Consider the following 25,466-nt stretch of genomic DNA (forward strand, 5'->3'; position numbering starts at 1 on the left):
ACCAGCCTTTGTATGCGTCTACGTTTAAGTGCACCTTTAATTTAAGTGCACCGGACGGCGACTTTTTTTTACCACAGTTTAGGGCACAGGCACTCTTCGGTTCGCAAATTAAGCCCTGCCAGTACTCCACAGCACCCAGGCACTCCGGGATATTAAGAACCTACAGTTTAATTGTTCCATATCACTAACTGCATTCACCCAGCCAAATATTAGAGCTGAAAATACCACAAGTATTAGTCAACTGCTAAAATCTTCCCACCTTGCTTCACTCAGAATAGGAACCTGGTTAAACCACAAACTATAGACAACCGTGTTCAGCAATGTTACAAAGTGGCTATCACAAAACAGTTAAATAAACTTCAAAAATCCACATTGTGTATCTTTCCTTCGGGAAGCTTTGTGATTGTCCTAGTTAAACATGCACAGGGCACTCTCTTGCTCGAACCGATTCCTCAAAATCCAAAACAGCAGCGAGGTAGCACACCGTGTGACCTTTTGCATGCTCATTTATATTTTCCCGACTTTATTATTTCAGACTCTTCGCCCTCCAAGATGTCAGCGCAGGGACGGTGCTTTTACAAACAGATTCAGAGAAATTACATCTGCCTCGCCTCCATCTTTTTCCTATATGGAGACCACGAGAAAAGTCATAGTCTATTCCACTGCTTATATGGGGTAAGTAACAAGGGTAGTTTATATCGCTGCCATGTGTCCCTGTTTCTGGGAAAGTACTCAATCTGCGGTGGGTAATACAGAGCATTAAGTATCAGTCCATGGGCATTGTGTACAGCCTCTTAGTAATATATGCACTGGGCTACACAGCCCAACAATCTCTACTGTTGATGAAATCAGCAGGGCTGTAAAGTTTGCACAAAAGAGCAGGGAATACATACATCAAGCAGGTACCAACAATCACAAATCTCTGATGCGGAGAAAACGCTGGGGGTAATAATTGAATAATGAAGGGCATTCCCCCACATGCATCATTGTGTTTTGTATTCGCAAACGGTGCGAATCGCAGAATTTGGCCGTTTGCGAATGCAAAATCCAATATTGGGATGCATCATTATTTTTGAGAAAATTCGCATTTTAGGAATTCGTATATTGGTTGCGAATTCGCAAATAAGTCGCAAAACTAAGGAATCGCATTTTTTTAGAAAAACGGGCATGCATGAAAAAACGCTATTTGCGATTCTCTGTAAATTCGCAAATAGCATTACCTAAAATAAGAAGAGCTCAGACTTGGTGTTATTTTTTTCCAAACCAAACTCACATGTGATTTTGATCCCTCTTGGTATATAAGTGACACTCTGACCATTACATTTCCTTTCACCATGGCTGCAGTCATAGTCTTGGCACGTAGGCGGAGATTGAGAGCTGCTCTGAGGCGCAGAGTAGTGAGTGAAAGGATATTTAGGGTGCGCATTAATTTATTTGGGCAGACTGAGGCAGAAATTTATGATAAGTACAGGTTAAATGTTGATTCTATACTGGAATTAATTGCTGATTTGGATCCTATACTACAGAGGCCCACCCTTAGAACACAAGCCATTCCTACTCATGTCCAAGTACTTTGTTGCCTACATCTTCTGGCTTCTGGTTCATTTCAAGGTGTGATTGCCATTGCTGGGGGGGTGTCACAGAGTTCCCTTTCAAGGTTTTTCAGAAATTTTTTAAATGCTATGTTGTTGAGGATCAGGCATTACATAGTTTTTCCAAGTACTCAGCAGGAACTTTTACAGACAAAGTTGGACTTCTATAATATGGCTCATTTCCCTCATGTCATAAGCTGCATAGATGGTACTCATATTCCCATATGCCCACCTTCTCACAATGAGTACATTTTTAGGAATAGGAAATTGTATCATTCATTGAACATTCAAGCCATTTGTAATTCAAAAACCATAATCACAGACCTAGTTGCTAGTTTCCCTGGAAGTGCTCATGACTCCTACATATTTAAACAGAGTGCCATATTCACAAAGTTGGAAGCTGGACATTTTGGAGATGGATATTTACTGGGTAAATTATCATGTTATGTTGTTGATATTGTTTTCAGACAAATAATGTTTTCACATGTTTGCAATCAAATTAAATGTTGTAAACTTTTCCATAGGTGACAGTGCTTATGGTGTGAGAACATTTATCCTGACTCCTTATCTCAACCCAACAACCCGCAAAGAGCAAAATTATAACCAAGCTCATATCTCTACCAGAAATGTGATTGAGAGGACATTTGGAATAATGAAATCCAGATTCAGAATACTTCATAAAACTGGAGGTGCATTACAATATCGTCCTGATGTCTGTTGCAAAATTGTTGCCACTTGTGCCATGCTGCACAATGTAGCCATGAAAAGAGGCCTTGGATTGGAATTTGAAGACAACATCCCAAACAACCACAACCAACCTCACCAACCCCAACCTAGAATCAATGGTCCTGATGCAGCAGAGGGAAGGAGAAGGAGAGCAGAGATAACTCAGCATTACTTTTAACTAAAGGTATGACACAGAACAAACATGCTTTTGCTGTAACTTAGGAATTTATTGCAGTTCAAAAGTAAGTTAATGTGAGCCTCTATTCAAACATATCTGCTCTTTGTGAACAAAAATGTAATTTGAATTTAATCTTCAAAGGTATGGATATTGACATTCAAAAACAGTGCAAAATAAGGTTCCCAAAATATTCATATATGATTCATTTTTTCCTTCCTCTTAACCCCAATGCTTTAACCTGCACAGGGTTTGAATTAAGGTTTTTAAAGGTATCTTTGGCTACATTTCTGACACTTCTTCTTTCTGAAGCTGCTTTGATTTTTACATTTGCATTTTCAGAAGAAGATGCAGTGACTGCAGACTCTGGTTGAATTATAGTACTTGGCCCTTGATGGTGCTCTGAAATGAGGCCTTGCATTGAATTCATGCCAGAGGACAGCTCTCCGTAAAATTTCATCATTTCCTTTTGAATGTCAACAGTAGTTTCAGTCAATTTTGAAGTGTTATTGCACATTCTGTGCATGGCTCTTGTGCTGGAATGCATATTTACTACTGTTGCTCTTTGTAAAACTGCACCCTGGTTGCCCTGCATTGCTTGACATAGTGTCTCTATTGCTGATGTCATGCGTTCCATTTTGTCTGAGGAGACATTGACCATGTTGACAAGTGCTGTACTCATATTGTTAATGTCTTTGGCCATATTGGTGATTGTACCCTTGATAACCCTTATATCCTTTCCTTGCAGGCGCTGTACTTTTAATAACTTCCTCTCAATGACACTGCCATTTACAATGTCATCCATTGCTTCATGATTTTGGAAAGGACGTCTGCGACGCCGGAAGAATTGTCGCAGTCTTTGACGCCTGCCTGGGACCCTTTGTGCAGGCTCTGCATTCACTGTTGTATTTGGGACTGCAGTGTTCACATTATCCTCTGCCTCAGATTCTGTGTCTACCAGTTGACGCAGTCTGCGTCTTTGACTTTGAGGTTCCACAGTGGGTGAAGGTGGTGGGTCAAAATTATTTCGAGCATCATTTAATAAGTCTTGTGTAAATGACTCTGCAAATTGAATGAATTCAGCATCCAATTCTGCATCTGAAAATGAGACAGTGGGAGTAAACTGTTAGAAAAGTTTTCCCAATGCCTACTTTTTTTTACAGGTTAACATATGACACTCATATATTGAGGCATGGCTCACAAATACTCCTAAAAGTGACTCTAAATATATTCTGAATGGACCCTGTTTTTTTGATTTCAATAAAGAAATGTTTTGAAAACTACATGTCCCATGATGCAATTCTTTTAAGCTAAATTTTCCATAAATGTCATGCACTTTGGCCAAACATGTAGTTTTCACATTATTAACACTTCAAAATTAATGACAAGTAATGCAGTCAATGACATTACCCTGATTTCAGATACAATTTACCTTGACTTGGTCCTGCCTGCTCAGAGGTGTCTATGTCAAACACTCCAATCACTGCTTCTGTAGGTAAAGTCCCTTCTACTAGTTCCTCCCAAGGGGTAGTTGGTATGTCTTTTGGTGTACCCCCACCAGTTTTCCTTGATGATTTAATGCGTGTCGCAATCTTCTCTTTGGCTCTGCTGCGCAAATCATACCATCTCTTCTGGAGATTGCTGATGTCTCTGTGGGCGACACCTACAGCATTGACCTTTGCCTGTATTGTAATCCAAATTTTTCTTTTCAAAGCCTCAGGTACTTTTAGAGAATTTTTACCAAAAAGCTGTTCATGCTTAGCTGTGACTTCCTCAATTAGTATCTCCAATTCTTTGTCACTAAATTTGACTTTCCTTTTCCTGGGCTGCTGCTGCTGCTGCTGGTGCTCCAAGACCTCATTGCTTGACTCCATAATCACAAGAGAAAACAGGAACCTCTCCAGCAGCTTCCAAACACACTCCCCAAACTGCCAAATTCAAGTTGAATGTAGCCCACAGGTGTCTGTAATTAGTTTCAGAGGCAGGCACACTGCAATCACTTCAGTATTCATCATGTGTGTGTTTTCCTTATTAGCGAATTTGCAACATGCGAATTCGCTAATAAGGAATCGCATTTTCCTTGCGATTCGGTAAAAATTGCGATTTTTACCGAATCGCAAAAAAATTGCGAAAAATTTCATGCATCCCATTATGCGAATTCTTATTTGCGATTCCTTATTTTTCGCAAATAAGAATTCGCAATTTGTCACAATGATGCATGTGGGGGAATCAGTGTTCCCTTTCTGTAAAATACTCCAAGCACTGTCAGATCTAAACCGTGACAACTACTGCTACATTGAGGTGCAGAACCGGTCTGCATCACACCGCCACTATCAACACTGAAGAATGTTTATATCACAATGTCGGATTCCAGTCTGCAGACCTCAAAGAAAAAAAAAACGGGGAAAAAAGTTTCCCCATGTATGCCTTTTGCGTGCCTGAGTGGTGCAGGAAAGGCATCTAACACCAGCGTGTCATGACCTCAACTCTCTAAAACAGTGTGGGTTATGCCTGTGGTCTCGTAAATTGCCCAGTAAAGGGAGCGGGTGAAAATGAATTCATATCAACAGCCCAGTCCATTACACGAGGTTCCCTGCTGAAAAATACTGTGTTCCCAGAGACACACAGTGCATTCCACCCACGGGCTCTCCGTTTCTATGGGGCACCAGGGGATGCAATTTAATGGTAATTTAATGCAGAGTTTTTAAACTTCTAAATTTACCGTACCGAGCGCCTGGGATTAGGAGCAGAGGCTGCTCCATTGACTGACTGCACATTCAAAGTTCAATGCGTGTCCGAGGCCGCGCGCTCACGCTCACCTAACGCCTCTCCTTCTTCCGTGTAGAGAGCATTCACCCTAATCTGCTCGCAGACGTCTTCATCGTGCGACACACCCATACATGGCAGGCGACACAGTACTGTGTCGCGACACAGAGTTTGGAAAGCTCTGGCCTAGGGAGTAGGTCCATGTTTGAACGACAGCTTTATACGGGCTTCCCGTGTGAGCGATGCACCCCCACCCCATCTGCACAGTTCACCCTTGCCCTCTTCCCTGCCTCTCACTCTGTACGTGATTACGTGTGGGCGCGCGTTCGTGGATGTGCGTGCGTGGGTCTGTCTGATTGTGTGTCCGGATCTGTACTTGTGTGTGCGCGTGTGGGTCTATGTGTGTTTGCCTGATGGCTTGTGTCTGGGCGTCTGTCTGAGGGTGTGTGTCTGTCAGTCTGTGTGTGTGATTGTATGTGCGTGCCCTGTGGATGAATTTGTTGCATGGTGTCTCTGGATCTGAGTGTGTGTGCCTGTGAGTCTGTGTATGTTTGTGCATGCGTGTGCATCTATGCTTGTCCGTGGTCAATTCTGAGTTCGTGTCTATATGTGTCCGTATTTATTTATTTATTTATTTATTTTTAACATTTAATAGAGCGCGAACGAATGCCCGAAGGCGTCTCGGCGCTAATACAATTGCAGACTTCTCCTGTACTGGGATTCGTATTAATTATAGGTTAAACAACCAGGTTTTCAGTTGTTTCCTGAATGACAGGAGGTTTGGGCTAGATCTAATGGACTGAGGGAGTGTATTCCACAATTTTGGAGCAGCAACCAGAAAACGTCGGTCTCCCCAAGTGACCAATTTAGTGCGGGGTACCACCAAGTCGTTCAGTTTGGCTGAACGCAGAGGTCGAGAAGGCTTGTATGGGGTAAGGTAATCTCTCAGAAATTGAGGAGCCTGTTGGTGCAACGATTTATAGACTATGCACAAGGTCTTAAATTTGACTCTGTTCCTGATGGGGAGCCAGTGATAGCTTTTTAGAATGTTAGCTATAGGTTTGAATCTGGGAGTTCCCGAAAGAAGTCTGGCAGCTGCGTTCTGTACTGTTTGCATTTTCTTGATTACCCTGATTTGGGCATTGGCTAACAAGCCATTGCAGTAATCTAACGCAGACAGGACTAGCGCGCTTACCAGAGTCTTACCCACATTCTTTGGAAGGAAGGGAGAATCTTTTTTACTAATCGCAGTTTGTAGAAGGCTGTGGCAGCCGTCTGATTAGCATGCGCCATAAAATTCAGGTTACTATCAAAAATTACACCTAAGTTCCTCACCTTGGGAGTTGGTTTAGGCAGAGCTCCAAAGGATGATGGTCACCAAACAGGGGACCAGCTGGGACTAAGATGTCCAAAGGTTACCACCTCTGTTTTTTCGGAGTTTAATTTTAAACAGTTTGCTGACATCCATTGTCCGATGGCAAGCATACCTGTTTTAAAACTCTCCGCTACTATTTCTCCATCATTCTTGATGGTCAGAATCAGCTGAGTGTCATCGGCATATGAGGTAAGGTTCATCCCATGGGCTTTGATGGTTTTAGCAAGGTCCGACACATAGATATTGAATAGTGTCGGACTTAGGGATGAACCTTGAGGTACCCCACATGGCAAGGACAGCTCAGCTGATTCGAATGGTCCCAGCGTCACTGCCTGTGATCTATCCTTCAAGAACGATGCCAGTAGATCTTTGGCTAAGCCCTGCACACCCATCTTTTCAACACGGTCGACCAAGATCTGATGGTCGAACGTGTCAAAAGCTGCTGATAGATCTAAAAGTACCAACAGTGCTGAGCCTCCTTGATCTCGGATGATTCTAATATCATCCGCAGCCTTAATTAGAGCTGTTTCTGTCCCGTGAGACTTTCGAAATCCAAATTGGGTTTCATCGAGAAGATGGTATTGCTCTAAAAAAGCTGCCAGTTGGATATTCATGGCCTCTTCTGCCACTTTGGCTAGAAAAGGGAGGTTGGCAATTGGTCTATAATTTTTTAGCTCAGTTTTGTCCAGGCCAGTTTTTTTCAGCAAGGGTTTCAGTAGTGTTTTTTTTAATGGAATCGGGTAAGTTCCAGTACTGAACATCAGATTACAGATTCGAGTTATAACTGGAATCAAAGTGTCCATGATTGGGCGTAGAGTTTTCAGAGGGCAAGGGTCCAGTGCTGAACCTGATTTAATTGAGCTAATAATGTCTTTAACTTGACACTCTGAGATTTCTACAAACTGTAGGAGTGTATTACTAATAGGTGGCCTATTTATTTCGTTAGTACTATACGTAGAGGAAGAGGTGAATGCAGAATGGATATCATTAACTTTAGTAAAAAAGAACGATGCTAGAGAATCACAAAAAATTTGTGAGGTTGGGGGGTTAAGATCAGGAGTACTTCCCGCCAACTGCTTAGTTATTTCATAAAGCCTTTTGTTAGAATTTTTTGCATTCCCAATTTGCTCACTAAAGTACTTTTTTTTGGCCTCCATGATCAGAAATTTATACTGGGTTAGAAGCTCCTTATAGTTATTTTTGCTATCTTCGTCATAGTTTTTCCTCCAGTGTCTTTCTCTGTTTCTGCAGAGCTGTTTATGTTTTCTTAATTTCTCAGAATACCAAGGCGCTGAGGGGGAATTTCTATTTCTAGATATGAGTTTAACCGGTACTAATTTCTTAGTGGCATGATCCAGCCAATCTCGATATTGCTTTGTTGCCTTTTCTGGATCAGCAGACAACGTCGGTTTAGAATTATCCAGTGATTTCTTAAGATTCGGAATATTAATGTCTTTCCAGACTTTAAAAGGTTCACGTCTAAGGGAGGGTGCTCTTAAACTAGGTATTTCCTTAGACATTATAGTACCTAAGATCAAATAGTGATCAGTCCAAGTCATGGGAAGAACGTCGATAATTTGCAGATCTTCCAAACTGGTTAAGATGCCATCCAGAGTATGCCCTGCAGCATGGGTGGAACCATTTACCAGTTGTGAGAGCCCAAAAACCTCCATCTCTGACAAAAGGGACAAGGTGTCTTTATCCTCTTTGTTGTCTAGATGGAAATTAAAGTCTCCCAACACTGTTATCGCCTTCTCTATTGCTAAGGATTCCAAGATGGTGACAACTTCTGTAAGGAATCCTGAACGGATTCCCGGTCGTCTATTCAGTAGCATGCCTCTGAAATTGTATGAGGGAGACAGGTAAATATCAAACTGTAGTGCCTCACATGTCACTGTAGGTATTGGCGAGGTCCGAATATTATACGTGTCTCTGGCAATTATGGCTATTCCACCTCCTCTTTTGCCTTGTCTATCCTGTATATAGGTTCTAAATCCATTAGGGACAGCTATCACGAGGTCTGGATCTGACGATTCATCCATCCAGGTCTCAGTCAGGAACATTATATCAATGTTCCTATCTAGCAATAGATCAGCTATTTCTTGCCTGTGTTTTGCCAGTGAGCGAACGTTAATAAGGGCTATTATGGTTTTTTGTTTAATTTGTTTTTGATTATAGCTTTCCACAGGTTCATTTATAAGTGGAATGGATGCCTGACAGTGCTTACATTCTAGAGAGGTGTTATGTAGAGTGGTATCCAAACTATGTCTGGTGCAACTGTCAGTAGTCCGTGGACGCAGATCGGTTAGTATTGATGATGAATAAGGAGGGAGGCGGGTAATATCAAAGGAGCCAGGGGTGGTGGCCCTAGGCCCGGCGCGGACGGGCGCAGACGGGCTTGCCTTTGGCGTGCCGCTGGCGCGCCCGCTGCGCCCGCCCGCTGCGCGGATGGAATGACATCCTCATTTTATCCTGTTTGGAGGAGGGAGGGAGGCGTCCTGGAACTGGACCGCCAACCCTTTTTCCCTCCAAGATGGCGCCTTTACCCCGCGTCGTCAGCCCCTAATCGGCCACGGCGGGATGAGAGGGTGAGTGGAGCGAGCCTCGGTGCAATGTAAATCTTGCACTCGAGGAGCGCTTGAAATGGTAATTTTAGTAAAAGCGCGACTTCAAAAGTGTATATAAAATTGAAATGATTCCAATTACCACAGGTTATGGCCTCGGTGCGATGTAAATCTTGCACTCGAGGATTCGAGGGGCGCTCACAGTGCTAATTTTAAAAATGAGCTACTAAAATATATACAACTTTAAAATTACAATAATCAGCACAGAAAGGGATAGAATGATAGAACCCCCGGCTTTCCGCCTCAGGGGAGAAGTAAACAGAGTACACTGTTTGAGAGGCACCACTCTTTAAATATCCGGGAGGGCGGGAGGCGTCCTGGAACTGGACCGCCAACCCTTTTTCCCTCCAAGATGGCGCCTTTACCCCGCGTCGTCAGCCCCTAATCGGCCACGGCGGTATGAGAGGGTGAGTGGAGCGAGCCTCGGTGCAATGTAAATCTTGCACTCAAGGAGCGCTTGGAATGGTAATTTTAGTAAAAGCGCAACTTCAAAAGTGTATATAAAATTGAAATGATTCGAATTACCACAGGTTATGGCCTCGGTGCGATGTAAATCTTGCACTCGAGGATTCGAGGAGCGCTCACAGTGCTAATTTTAAAAATGAGCTACTAAAATATATACAACTTTAAAATTACAATAATCAGCACAGAAAGGGATAGAATGATAGAACCCCCGGCTTTCCGCCTCAGGGGAGAAGTAAACAGAGTACACTGTTTGAGAGGCACCACTCCTTAAATATCCGGGAGGGCGGGAGGCGTCCTGGAACTGGACCGCCAACCCTTTTTCCCTCCAAGATGGCGCCTTTACCCCGCGTCGTCAGCCCCTAATCGGCCACGGCGGGATGAGAGGGTGAGTGGAGCGAGCCTCGGTGCAATGTAAATCTTGCACTCGAGGAGCGCTTGAAATGGTAATTTTAGTAAAAGCGCGACTTCAAAAGTGTATATAAAATTGAAATGATTCCAATTACCACAGGTTATGGCCTCGGTGCGATGTAAATCTTGCACTCGAGGATTCGAGGGGCGCTCACAGTGCTAATTTTAAAAATGAGCTACTAAAATATATACAACTTTAAAATTACAATAATCAGCACAGAAAGGGATAGAATGATAGAACCCCTGGCTTTCCGCCTCAGGGGAGAAGCAAACAGAGTACACTGTTTGAGAGGCACAACTCCTTAAATATCCGGGAGGGCGGGAGGCGTCCTGGAACTGGACCGCCAACCCTTTTTCCCTCCAAGATGGCGCCTTTACCCCGCGTCGTCAGCCCCTAATCGGCCACGGCGGGATGAGAGGGTGAGTGGAGCGAGCCTCGGTGCAATGTAAATCTTGCACTCGAGGAGCGCTTGGAATGGTAATTTTAGTAAAAGCGCGACTTCAAAAGTGTATATAAAATTGAAATGATTCCAATTACCACAGGTTATGGCCTCGGTGCGATGTAAATCTTGCACTTGAGGATTCGAGGGGCGCTCACAGTGCTAATTTTAAAAATGAGCTACTAAAATATATACAACTTTAAAATTACAATAATCAGCACAGAAAGGGATAGAATGATAGAACCCCCGGCTTTCCGCCTCAGGGGAGAAGTAAACAGAGTATGAGTTTGTATGTTTTGACATTTCTATAAGTGCTTGTGTAGCTGTATATTTCCTGGTGTGTATGTGTACAAATAGGACCATGTGGAGTTGTTTATAATAGGATGTGTCTGTAAGCTGGCAGGCGTATGTTTGCGAGCGCATGTATGTGTGTGTCAGTGTGCCAATGTAGACCTGTGTCTTTATGCCTGTGTCGTGTGATTGTTGTATGTCTCTATATTTGTTTATACTTGCGTATGTACCTATTTCTTCGCAAGATCATGGTTATGTCAACGTGTATTGCGTATGTGTTTAGGGATGTGCCTGTCTCTTGGTACAACTTCGTGTAAATTGTGTAAAATTGTGTTTGTGCGTGTGTAGCCGTAAATCTGATTTGACAACAGTAATGTGTATGTATGTGGGTGTATGTGTGTGTGTATGTGTGCTTGTTGTCATGTACTGTATTTGTGGGCTTCCATTCCATGTGTACTTTTGTGCCTGTGTCTGTTGTGCTTCGAGTTGCTTGTCTGCTTTTGTGTCTAAAACCTGTGTCTGTTTGCATCTATCTACGTATGGAAGTATGTCTGCGTGCCTTTACTCTTGTGTAGGTGGCAGTGCCTATTCATGTGTGTGAATACAGCTGTGTGTATTTCTATATGTGTTTCTGTGTGTATGTGGTCACATGTCTGTGTATGTAATGACGTGTCTATGTATGTGTTTCTGTGTGTGCCTATGGTCATGTGCCTGCATGCCTCTGTACATGCTTGTGAGTGCATTTGGCCATGTAGTTGTGTGTATAACCCAGCTAATGTGTGTGTGTTTGTTTGCGTCACAGTGTGTCTCTGCGTGTTTTCTTTGCGTGCCTGTGTATGCATCTCTGAATGTATGTACATGTGTGTCTGCGGCAGTTTGCCCATGAGTGCATGGGTGTGTCTATGTACAGCTGTGGTACTGAAATTGTTGTATGTGCGTGTGCCGTCTGTTGTGCGTGACTGGTGAATAGAACAGAGGGGGGAGGGCTTGACGCCTATCCCTCCTTTATCGATAAGTGCTGTCCCTCGTCCATTGATCTGACCCTTCTATCGCCCCTTCACCCCCGCCTCTTCAGTCAAATCTGAGACTAGCCTGGAATCCTTTTAGGGATCAAAACCCCATAATGCCAGACCTGGTCTGGGCAGGGAAACAAGGCCTACCTGACAGCATCCTTAGCACCAAGAACCAGGACAGGAGGGGACAGTGGTATTCTGGAGGTATTAAAAACAATCTCCATATTAGGAATAACAGGAGACATTGCCCCATGCTTAGAAAATGGCACGCAGGATGGGGTCATTCTGGACAGATTGGCACACATTTAGAGCCATGGCACACACAGGAATAACAAAGAAGTCAGGCGGTGTGTGGCTCTCTGTGTATGTGTGGCTCTCTGTGTGAGTGTGTGTGTGGCTCTCTGTGTTAGTGTGTGTGTGGCTCTCTGTGTGAGTGTGGCTCTCTGTGAGTGTATGTGTGGCTCTCTGTGTGAGTGTGTGTGTGGCTCTGTGTGAGTGTGTGTGGCTCTCTGTGTGAGTGTGGCTCTCTGTGTGAGTGTGTGTGTGGCTCTCTGTGTGAGTGTGTGTGTCTCTGTCTGAGTGTGTGTGGCTCTGTGTGAGTGTGTGTGGCTCTGTGTGAGTGTGTGTGTGGCTCTCTGTGTGAGTGTGTGTGTGTGTGTGTGCGGCTCTGTGTGTGTGTGTGTGTGGCTCTCTGTGTGAGTGTGTATGTGTGTGTGTGGCTCTCTGTGTGAGTGTGTGTGGCACTGTGTGAGTGTGTGTGGCTCTGTATGAGTGTGTGTGGCTCTGTGTGAGTGTGTGGCTCTGTGTGAGTGTGTGGCTCTCTGTGTGAGTGTGTGTGTGTGTGGTTCTCTGTGTGTGTGTGTGGCTCTCTGTGTGAGTGTGTGTGGGGCTCTGTGTGAGTGTGTGTGGGGCTCTGTGTGAGTGTGTGTGTGGGGCTCTGTGTGGGTGCGTGTGTTGGTGTGTGTGGGGCTTTGTGTGTGTGTGGCTCTGTGTGTGTGTGGGGGGGGCTCTGTGTGTTTGTGTGGGGGGCTCTGTGTGTGTGTGTGGGGGGCTCTCTGTGTGTGTGTGGGGCTCTGTGTGTGTGTGGGGCTCTGTGGGTAGCTTTTTTTGCAGGTGGCTCTATTTGTGGGTGGCTCTGTGTGTGTAGGGGGCACTGTGTGGGTGGCTGTGTGTGTGTGGGTGGCTTTTTGTGTGTGGGTGGCTTTGTGTGTGTGGCTCTGTATGTGTGTGTGTGGGTGGCTTTGTGTGTGTGGCTCTGTGTGTGGGTGCAAATGCAATAGGTCTCGCATTTGCAAGAGATTAAGCTATTGGCATTGTAAATGACAATGCCATTTATTTATATGTTTTAAAAACAAAAACATAAATAAAAATAATGTAATGAGCAATGCCAATAGCTCTAACTTTAACAATGCCGAGACCATTGCATTGTAAATGCTTGTTTCCAATTTGTTTTAAACATGAGTTCCGACAGCGCTCTGCTTGTCATTCGGAACACAGATGTGATAAAGGTAAGAGCCCGTCCTCCACTCCGGGCCGATCCGTTGCATTTTGTAGCGATCTCTCTGCACGATGTTGATTCTCGCCCCACGGGGGGATCTGTTAGCTGGTTTCCCTAGAACAGAAATTCTTTTGTCAATACGCCCGCAGTCGGCCTCACGTTGCCATGGATGTTTAGATGCACACGCTTTCTTTTAAATATGCTAATAGAGTATGTGGCTACAATCTATCACTTTAAAGTCATGCTCAGAATTTTTTACATACCGATCACCGATTTCTCTCAGTAGCGCCGACTGGCACAGTATATGCGGCTACCTTCCGCAACATACAGGCTCCAGCCTTCCCTTACCATGGATGTTTCTGATGGTTTTGATGCACATGCTGTCTTGCCAACATAAAATTAGGATGTGGGTGTATAATCCATCATTTTAAAGACACGTGCATTTTTTAAATAGAAACAATCAAATCTACACGCATGCCACATGGCGATATCCGCGGTGAGCACATTTGTAACTATGGAGACGGCGCTCAGTTACTCTTTAACCCTATGTGTTGTCCTTAATACGGGAGAATAGAGCAGACAACTGTGTAAACATGCTATGCCAATGTTGTATGCACCAGTTTCCCAATTTTACATCCGTTTCGTTTTATTACAGACATTTCTTGTTGACTAATCAGCAACATACCACGGGAGATTAAAGACACCGGATTGGTACTAGTTACTACATTGTATCCGTTTTTCAGACATTGTGTAAGCCTGACACACATTGGGAGAATTATTACCCCACATGTTGAATGTCCATTTCAGTAAGTCTCCTTCCTAATACGCAATATTTCCTAAGAAGATTTAATGTCCCTTCCTATATATTACATCGAGATTACATATCTCAAAGTCCTTCGTTATGAGCGCTCCTCTCTGGGGCAGAACACTAACTACTGGCTCAATGCGGTGCAATTGATATTCCGGCGAGCCACCGCGCATGCGCAGAGAACCACCTCTACTGCGCATGCGCGAGTAAGCAGCATTCTCACTTCTGTACTCCAGAGAGCGTCCGCGTATGCGCAGAGAACCACTCTTACTGCGTATGCGCGAGACAATAGCATTTTTGTTTCTGCGCTCACGCGCATGCAACTGGGGTCACTATGAGGATGCGCACTTGGAAATCGGCATCTTGCCGGTTTTGCCACGCTGATTCTGAACAGCTGAAGGCAATTATCTTTTGTATGAATAGGCGCGCTCTCCTCCCGTTCGGTACCTCCACTCCCACTTGGAAGCAGGCGAGAGGTACCGGCGGAGAGGTGAGCACTGAGGGTTGGGTTTTCTTCCTTCTGTTGAGACCTTTAGACTACTGTTGCTTTGCTATCACTCATTTTAATATTTAAATTGAGTCCTCTCTTCAGTTAGAGCTTGCCAGCTAACCTTTCTAAACAACTGGGTTTGCTTTATTATCTTTATTCTGGAGCAGGTTTCTCCAGTTACATGGTCTTAGGGGAGGGTGTCTATCCCTGGAACAACTGGGTATTGTTAAAATAGTCTGGAAGTTGAAGAAATATATCGCAATTAATTTGTACTGCGATGGGATATATTCTTTTATTCTTCCATGTTTTTAAACAGAGCGGGCCTCATTTTTCCCGAGCGGGTGCCGGGTGAGGTGAGGCGACTTCCCACACAAAGCTGGGTGAGTACCAACATGTAATATGAGAATAATTAACATTTAGTAAATTCAGGAGGACTATTGCCTCTGACAAGAGAATGAGACTTTGTAGCTCTGATTTGTAGTATGTGTAATTTGTACTTTTCTTTTTTTGCTATGTTGTGATGAATGGAAACACATGTTAATATCACATTCTTGGTGTGTACACTTCTCCTACAGGGAAGGATAATCTACTCGTATTTCCACCAGACAACATTGGGGATCCAAGTTTCTGGTAGGATTATTCTTGACTTGATATTTAGCTTGCTTCACTATTTTCATCATTTGGTTTCACTGATTTTTGCAGTGTATTCAACATCACGGTCCTGAAGAAAGCTGGATATAGTTTATCCTTAGCTGAAACATGTCGACCACTCTGCACTACGCCTTTACATAGTCATATTTTCACACTATGTAGCGTCATTTTAATCTTAACACTGTAGCAGTGCCTATTAAACATATTTTCTGTCACAGTAGTTATTTTTATCTCACACTCTCTCACTTCACACACCATCACCACCACATTGAAACACATTGTGGCTAGAGGGTCACCTTTGAATCCATCTTTACACCATCACCTGATGGGTTGGGTAAGATTGGATTTACCATCCGTATCCCACGTGACGATACTCCGCCATTTTGGTGGTCTGATGGGAGTTTTTCAGCCACATGTAATTTCTGGTGTGTCCCATTAGTCCGTTTAGCTTAAGGATAAGTACGTTACACAATTGTTTTGACCTTGTATCTCCTGTATGTTTTTTTTTTTTCATTTCAGTAAGTCTCCTTCCTAATACGCAATATTTCCTAAGGAGATTTAATGTCCCTTCCTATATATAACATCGAGATTACATATCTCAAAGTCAAAGTCAAAAGTTACTTTATTCGGTTAAAATTTTAAAACCATCAAAGTACAAATCACATTTCATGCTACCTTATATCCATTATTAACAATACAAGGAATTCATTCCAAATCACATGTCAAAATACAAAAAGAGGCCATAGGCCAACCTATGGTACACGTTACTACCAAAAAGCAATCCTTGGTATTCGATTAAATATATTAAAGTTTGTCAAACACTGAAATCCATTGACTAAAGGGCTCAGTTTTGCTTAGATTAATTTAAATGTAAAAGAACCAGCACTATAATTACAGTTTATTGCGTCGCCTAATTGCCCCTGTAATATAACTAGCTACCCCAAAGCATACAAGCGGGGAGCCCAGCATTTGCAAATAGGCTAGCTCTGGTCTAACTTGCTCAAAGTTACCCCCTCTTAACAGAGGCAAGATACATTTTCTGCGTAGCGTAACATAAAAATCGCGGAAAAATTACCATATGGAGGGTTTTCTGCTCTGATAAGTTATCACAGGGACAAGGGCCTAACGATCCCTCTTTAAAAAAGCCTTTTGGATGCGATAGTAGCCATGGCAATATATTATACTTAAATCTAAGTAATGTAAATAAGTGACAGGGTTTATTTATGTACGTTAGGTACGGCTGCATCTCCCTACCTAAACTTAACATAACAAAACTCCTCACTGAGGGTTTGGCTACTTCCATTTCCTATAAAAACAGAACAGGTGTGTGGAGGGTCGGGGGGAAATATTTAATGACCTTTCTGCTCGCTCCCCTACAACAAGGTACAAAACACACAAAAGAGCAGACCAGGTCTGAAAACGGTGTGTAACTGCAATAGCGACCGTGAGGCACTAGTGGTGAGTGTATGAGACAAAGGGTTGCAAAAAATAGAGACTATTAGTCACATAAGGCTAAAGTAATTCCCATCAGACCACCCATGTGGTGGAGAGTACGTCACATGGGAATCACTAGTCTTACCATCCCAGAGTCGACCATATAGTGTCGATGCGGGAAAGGTTGTCAAGAACATAGTCTTATTTGTGACACCCTAAAGTGATGTAATGAAAACAGTGCAGTGCTCAAAAAAATAATAATAAATAAAATTGACTACCAGGACTCCGAAGAGCGTTACTATAGAAGTCCAAGTGCCAAAGATTAAAAACACGCCAAGTAGTAAGACTACTCTGTGGCGCTGTGCAGTTTGGTCGACATGTTTCAGCTATAAGAGCAATTAGCCCAGCTTTCTTCAGGACCTTTTACAGAAAAATGGCTACTCAACTACATATGATGTGTATAAGTGAAGAATAACAGAAATATACTGATACAGAGTTACACATATACCAGCAACCTGTATACTTAAATGTCCACTGGAGGGAAAGAAAAGTGTCTTCTTCCTATCAAGAGACAAAAGAACACAAAGACAATATGTCAAACAACACCAAATATCACATATCCACCTGATGTACACACACAGAGACCATGCAGACACACCTGCAAGAATAATTTACATTCTGCATTCTAAAAGCATAATAGCTTGATCACTTTGAGGCATTACCTCTCAGTGATACTCACCCAGCTTTGTGTGGGTGATGACCTCACCTCACCCGGCAACCGCTCGGGAGTTTGAGGCCCCGCTCTATAGTGTAGAAATAAAAGACACAGTAAGCACACAACTTTACAGTGCCCAACCCAATGGTTCTACACATTGAACCCAACAAACGTGTGATAGTAGACAAGATGTCACACCCAACACTGGCCACCACAAAGATTTCCATGGGATACATAGAAATCGCACATCTTGCGATCCTAAAATGATGTATATCCTAAACCAATATACAAAGTTTTTCGAAAAAACATGCTTTTTCAAAAATTAGATAGAGAAGAGGGGTAAACTAAAGACCTGTTAAGGACTATAGCACTTTTGCATTAGTGGGAGGTTACTGGAAAACAACTGGAAAACAACCCCGAGTAGCTGCCTAGACCACCCATATTCAAGGGCTCCTAACCTATATAGGAATATCAAAGGCAGAATACCCTGGCCCTAAATTAGATTTGAAAGTAGGGGCCATACCAGGTACAGATGAACTAGCTGTTTCAACGGGGAATGGTTAATCCAGTAGCCCAAATAGGACCTCACTTGAGTACGAGCACTCTGCGACTCACCTGTCCGTCGGTGCCCTCGCTTCTAAAACGAGCGGAAGTGGAGGTGGAAGGGATCCCGCCTTTCCTCCTTATATAGCCCATCGTTAATTAGGCGATGAGTCCTCCATAGAGTGAAGATAAAGTATAATCGCGGCAGATCGCGTGAAGGAAGCCGCTGCTTATTAGCGCATGCGTAGAGGATGTTGACCACTATTCTCTGACGCATGCGCAGTCACCAAGTCTTGCCAATCAGCGGAAGTTGATATCCCCAGTGGGTACATTAAAGGGCGAATATTCTTATATTGGATAACTGCAGCTCCTGTGGGGGTTGGACTAAAGCATTATTTTGGGCGATAGTTTCACTAGGCTTAGTCAGGATCCTAATTGCATACCCCTACGGGAGGAATTGCTTCCATAACAAAGGACCGGCGGAATTCATTAGACCGGTCTCACGTAATGGAGATCAACAATGACAGATGGAGTGTTCCTCCATTGTTTACATAGAGTGTGATCATTTATAATTCGGAAACATCTATCCTAGGTAAAGAGTTTCGTCAACAAGGGTCTCGAGGTGTATGATGTACGATGGGACATACTTAAAAAGTAACTCCTCGGCTTGCTGATTTATACAGAGGAAAACGGACGGTGTCTGAGGCAGAATCAAGACTTTTAGTTGGATTAAAGTGCATATATGCCATCATGGGTCACTGTGTAGTGACACAGTGACAAGACCCCGTAGGGAATAACTGTTGCTTCACAGTGATGAAAATGGATGTTATTATCTTTGAGTGTCAGTGAGGGTGGACACAAAGGCGACACACACAATTAAGTTAGGTGAGCTATGAGGTGCAAACTGAACTACGTTTGCATCCTAATCAAAAACGACCCGCAACTAGAAAGCTGCACTAAATACTATAAAAACAGAACAGGTGTGTGGAGGGTCGGGGGGAAATATTTAATGACCTTTCTGCTCGTAATTCCCATCAGACCACCCATGTGGATGGTAAGACTAGTGATTCCCATGTGACGTAAACTCCACCACATGGGTGGTCTGATGGAAATAACTTTAGCCTTATGTGACTAATAGTCTCTAATTTTTGCAACCCTTTGTCTCATACACTCACCACTAGTGCCTCACGGTCGCTATTGCAGCTACACACCGTTTTAAGACCTGGTCTGCTCTTTTGTGTGTTTTGTACCTTGTTGTAGGGGAGCGAGCAGAAAGGTCATTAAATATTTCCCCCCGACTCTCCACACACCTGTTCTGTTTTTATAGTATTTAGTGCAGCTTTCTAGTTGCGGGTCGTTTTTGATTAGGATGCAAACGTAGTTCAGTTTGCACCTCATAGCTCACCTAACTTAATTGTGTGTGTCGCCTTTGTGTCCACCCTCACTGACACTCAAAGATAATAACATCCATTTTCATCACTGTAAAGCAACAGTTATTCCCTACGGGGCCTTGTCACTGTGTCACTACACAGTGACCCATGATGGCATATATGCACTTTAATCCAACTAAAAGTCTTGATTCTGCCTCAGACACCGTCCGTTTTCCTCTGTATAAATCAGCAAGCCGAGGAGTTACTTTTTAAGTATGTCCCATCGTACATCATACACCTCGAGACCCTTGTTGACGAAACTCTTTACCTAGGATAGATGTTTCCGAATTATAAATGATCACACTCTATGTAAACAATGGAGGAACACTCCATCTGTCATTGTTGATCTCCATTACGTGAGACCGGTCTAATGAATTCTGCCGGTCCTTTGTTATGGAAGCAATTCCTCCCGTAGGGGTATGCAATTAGGATCCTGACTAAGCGTAGTGAAACTATCGCCCAAAATAATGCTTTAGTCCAACCCCCACAGCAGCTGCAGTTATCCAATATAAGAATATTCGCCCTTTAATGTACCCACTGGGGATATCAACTTCCTCTGATTGGCGAGACTTGGTGACTGCGCATGCGTCAGAGAATAGTGGTCAACATCCTCTACGCATGCGCTAATAAGCAGCGGCTTCCTTCACGCGATCTGCCGCGATTATACTTTATCTTCACTCTATGGAGGACTCATCGCCTAATTAACGATGGGCTATATAAGGAGGAAAGGCGGGATCCCTTCCACCTCCACTTCCGCTCGTTTTAGAAGCGAGGGCACCGACGGACAGGTGAGTCGCAGAGTGCTCGTACTCAAGTGAGGTCCTATTTGGGCTACTGGATTAACCATTCCCCGTTGAAACAGCTAGTTCATCTGTACCTGGTATGGCCCCTACTTTCAAATCTAATTTAGGGCCAGGGTATTCTGCCTTTGATATTCCTATATAGGTTAGGAGCCCTTGAATATGGGTGGTCTAGGCAGCTACTCGGGGTTGTTTTCCAGCTGTTTTCCAGTAACCTCCCACTAATGCAAAAGTGCTATAGTCCTTAACAGGTCTTTAGTTTACCCCTCTTCTCTATCTAATTTTTGAAAAAGCATGTTTTTTTTAAAAAACTTTGTATATTGATTTAGGATATACATCATTTTAGGATCGCAAGATGTGCGATTTCTATGTATCCCATGGGAATCTTTGTGGTGGCCAGTGTTGGGTGTGACATCTTGTCTACTATCACACGTTTGTTGGGTTCAATGTGTAGAACCATTGGGTTGGGCACTGCAAAGTTGTGTGCTTACTGTGTCTTTTATTTCTACACTATAGAGCGGGGCCTCAAACTCCCGAGCGGTTGCCGGGTGAGGTGAGGTCATCACCCACACAAAGCTGGGTGAGTATCACTGAGAGGTAATGCCTCAAAGTGATCAAGCTATTATGCTTTTAGAATGCAGAATGTAAAATATTCTTGCAGGTGTGTCTGCATGGTCTCTGTGTGTGTACATCAGGTGGATGTGTGATATTTGGTGTTGTTTGACATGTTGTCTTTGTGTTCTTTTGTCTCTTGATAGGAAGAAGACACTTTTCTTTCCCTCCAGTGGACATTTAAGTATACAGGTTGCTGGTATATGTGTAACTCTGTATCAGTATATTTCTGTTATTCTTCACTTATACACATCATATGTAGTTGCAGTAGCCATTTTTCTGTCAAAGGTCCTGAAGAAAGCTGGGCTAATTGCTCTTATAGCTGAAACATGTCGACTAAACTGCACAGCGACACAGAGTAGTCTTACTACTTGGCGTGTTTTTAATCTTTGACACTTGGACTTCTATAGTAACGCTCTTCGGAGTCCTGGTAGTCAATTTTATTTATTAATATTTTTTTGAGCACTGCACTGTTTTCATTACATCACTTTAGGGTGTCACAAATAAGACTATGTTCTTGACAACCTTTCCCGCATCGACACTATATGGTCGACTCTGGGATGGTAAGACTAGTGATTCCCATGTGACGTAAACTCCACCACTTGGGTGGTCTGATGGGAATTACTTTAGCCTTATGTGACTAATAGTCTCTATTTTTTGAAACCCTTTGTCTCATACACTCACCACTAGTGCCTCACGGTCGCTATTGCAGTTACACACCGTTTTCAGACCTGGTCTGCTCTTTTGTGTGTTTTGTACCTTGTTGTAGGGGAGCGAGCAGAAAGGTCATTAAATATTTCCCCCCGACCCTCCACACACCTGTTCTGTTTTTATAGTATTTAGTGCAGCTTTCTAGTTGCTGGTCGTTTTTGATTAGGATGCAAACGTAGTTCAGTTTGCACCTCATAGCTCACCTAACTTAATTGTGTGTGTCGCCTTTGTGTCCACCCTCACTGACACTCAAAGATAATAACATCCATTTTCATCACTGTGAAGCAACAATTATTCCCTACGGGGCCTTGTCACTGTTTCACTACACAGGGACCCATGATGGCATATATGCACTTTAATCCAACTAAAAGTCTTGATTCTGCCTCAGACACCGTCCGTTTTCCTCTGTATAAATCAGCAAGCCGAGGAGTTACTTTTTAAGTATGTCCCATCGTACATCATACACCTCGACACCCTTGTTGACGAAACTCTTTACCTAGGATAGATGTTTCCGAATTATAAATGATCACACTCTATGTAAACAATGGAGGAACACTCCATCTGTCATTGTTGATCTCCATTACGTGAGACCGGTCTAATGAATTCCGCCGGTCCTTTGTTATGGAAGCAATTCCTCCCGTAGGGGTATGCAATTAGGATCCTGACTAAGCCTAGTGAAACTATCGCCCAAAATAATGCTTTAGTCCAACCACCATAGGAGCTGCAGTTATCCAATATAAGAATATTCGCCCTTTAATGTACCCACTGTGGATATCAACTTCCGCTGATTGGCGAGACTTGGTGACTGCGCATGCGTCAGAGAATAGTGGTCAACATCCTCTACGCATGCGCTAATAAGCAGCGGTTTCCTTCACGCGATCTGCCGCGATTATACTTTATCTTCACTCTATGGAGGACTCATCGCCTAATTAACGATGGGCTATATAAGGAGGAAAGGCGGGATCCCTTCCACCTCCACTTCCGCTCGTTTTAGAAGCGAGGGCACCGACGGACAGGTGAGTCGCAGAGTGCTCGTACTCAAGTGAGGTCCTATTTGGGCTACTGGATTAACCATTCCCCGTTGAAACAGCTAGTTCATCTGTACCTGGTATGGCCCCTACTTTCAAATCTAATTTAGGGCCAGGGTATTCTGCCTTTTATATTCCTATATAGGTTAGGAGCCCTTGAATATGGGTGGTCTAGGCAGCTACTCGGGGTTGTTTTCCAGTTGTTTTCCAGTAACCTCCCACTAATGCAAAAGTGCTATAGTCCTTAACAGGTCTTTAGTTTACCCCTCTTCTCTATCTAATTTTTGAAAAAGCATGTTTTTTCGAAAAACTTTGTATATTGGTTTAGGATATACATCATTTTAGGATCGCAAGATGTGCGATTTCTATGTATCCCATGGGAATCTTTGTGGTGGCCAGTGTTGGGTGTGACATCTTGTCTACAATCACACGTGTGTTGGGTTCAATGTGTAGAACCATTGGGTTGGGCACTGTAAAGTTGTGTGCTTACTGTGTCTTTTATTTCTACACTATAGAGCGGGGCCTCAAACTCCCGAGCGGTTGCCGGGTTAGGTGAGGTCATCACCCACACAAAGCTGGGTGAGTATCACTGAGAGGTAATGCCTCAAAGTGATCAAGCTATTATGCTTTTAGAATGCAGAATGTAAATTATTCTTGCAGGTGTGTCTGCATGGTCTCTGTGTGTGTACATCAGGTGGATGTGTGATATTTGGTGTTGTTTGACATATTGTCTTTGTGTTCTTTTGTCTCTTGATAGGAAGAAGACACTTTTCTTTCCCTCCAGTGGACATTTAAGTATACAGGTTGCTGGTATATGTTTAACTCTGTATCAGTATATTTCTGTTATTCTTCACTTATACACATCATATGTAGTTGCAGTAGCCATTTTTCTGTCAAAGGTCCTGAAGAAAGCTGGGCTAATTGCTCTTATAGCTGAAACATGTCGACCAAACTGCACAGCGCCACAGAGTAGTCTTACTACTTGGCGTGCTTTTAATCTTTGACACTTGGACTTCTATAGTAACGCTCTTCGGAGTCCTGGTAGTCAATTTTATTTATTATTATTTTTTTGAGCACTGCACTGTTTTCATTACATCACTTTAGGGTGTCGCAAATAAGACTATGTTCTTGACAACCTTTCCCGCATCGACACTATATGGTCGACTCTGGGATGGTAAGACTAGTGATTCCCATGTGACGTAAACTCCACCACATCGGTGGTCTGATGGGAATTACTTTAGCCTTATGTGACTAATAGTCTCTATTTTTTGCAACCCTTTGTCTCATACACTCACCACTAGTGCCTCACGGTCGCTATTGCAGTTACACACCGTTTTCAGACCTGGTCTGCTCTTTTGTGTGTTTTGTACTTCCATTTCCTCCCTTATTAACATTGATCTGTTCAGAAACTGGTGCTTCAGGCCTCTAATAGCCGCCTTGCCAAGGGCTCTGGGAGTTAAAAATAAGTCAGAGCAACTCTGAACAATAACTTCTTTGTCCACAATAAAACATGGTTTCACCAACACTCTGGTGTAGCTATGGGGGCAAAATTTTCGCCATCTTTCGCCAACATATAAATGGGATTCTTTGAAGAATTCCACATATGGAAACATGGTCCCCCTGAACTGTCTAACCCCATCATTTTCTGGTGTCGGTTTATAAACGACATTTTTTTGGTATGGGGAGGCAATGAGACCTCTCTCAACAAATTTGTTAAGTATATAAATGAAAACACATACAATTTAAGCTTCACCTCACAGTACAGCAAAAATAGCGTAGACTTTCTAGATACGACTCTATATGTCAGCAATGGAAAACCCGAGAGCAAATTATTTAGAAAAAGTACCGCCTGCAACTCGGTTTGCACGCTAGTAGTGCCCACCCCCCCTCTCAGATCACATCCATTCCTTTTGGAGAAATGACCAGATTACGTCGTAGTTGCAGCTCTGAAACTGATTTTCAACATGAGATAAACAACCTAAAGGAACGCTTCTCTATAAGGGGATATGACAAGGGAGTATTGGACAAGGCACACAACCGTATCAACAAGGTGCCTAGAACTGAAACTTTGAAACGCAAAAACAAGAAATCATTGACAAAAAGAGGTGATAAAATATCCTTTATCACACAATACAACTCACATAGCAAACAGATATACAGGAGTGTAAATAAACATTGGAAAATCCTCAAAATGGACCCGGATTTGCAAATCTATTTAACCAACAAACCTCAAATAGTCTATAGACGAGGAAGAACGCTCAGGAACATCATAAGTCCCTCTATAGTTAATGAGAATGTTAAAACTAGCAATACTAACATATGGTTTCCTAATAAACCCAAAGGCTTCTTCAAATGCACTCAATGCTGTGTATGCCAATTCGCTGACGATAAAAAAAAGATGTTCCAATACAATACCCAACAAACTCACCACATTAATCAATTTATAAATTGCAACACCAAGTACACGGTATATTGTATTATCTGTAAATGTGGCCAGATTTATGTTGGAAGTTCCACCAGACCGCTTAAAGAAAGAATTCAGGAACATATACGAGCAATTTGCAATTTTAATAAAAGCTATCCCTTGGCAGTCCATTATATCACGGCCCATGCAGGATCTGAAATAATTGCAATCAAATTTCATGGCATCACTGAAGTCAAAGCCAACCCAAGAGGAGGTGATAGGGTCACTGCACTGAGAAAATGTGATTCACAATGGCTAATTGAATTAAGGGCAATAGATAGGGGATTAAACACTGATCGAGAACTATATGTCTTTCTGAAAGATTGATTCATCAATGAACCTTTATACCCATCTGTTGCATTTTGACTATTATCTGTACAATATTCTTTATTTTATTTTATTTCTTT

At 43.0% G+C, this 25,466-nt stretch overlaps 1 long non-coding RNA gene across 13 annotated transcripts in view; it reads left to right on the forward strand.

Annotated features, from left to right (window-relative positions):
• LOC144771839 (uncharacterized) overlaps window positions 1-25,466 on the forward strand; it is a 131,420-nt gene that overhangs the window by 96,457 nt on the left and 9,497 nt on the right. For 4 of the 13 annotated variants that reach the window (XR_013599501.1, XR_013599500.1, XR_013599502.1 and 1 more), the window contains exons 1-3: window positions 552-675; window positions 14,988-15,051; window positions 15,247-15,301. The exons of 6 other annotated variants lie outside the window; for them this stretch is intronic. This is a non-coding gene — a long non-coding RNA (uncharacterized LOC144771839). Of the gene's footprint in view, window positions 1-551; window positions 676-14,987; window positions 15,052-15,246; window positions 15,302-20,760; window positions 20,825-25,466 lie in introns of those variants that run through there. 3 more of the 13 variants (XR_013599505.1, XR_013599503.1, XR_013599506.1) reach the window with 3 other exon arrangements.

Source organism: Lissotriton helveticus, chromosome 8 (genome assembly GCF_964261635.1).
Source record: "Lissotriton helveticus chromosome 8, aLisHel1.1, whole genome shotgun sequence".
NCBI lineage: Eukaryota > Metazoa > Chordata > Amphibia > Caudata > Salamandridae > Lissotriton > Lissotriton helveticus.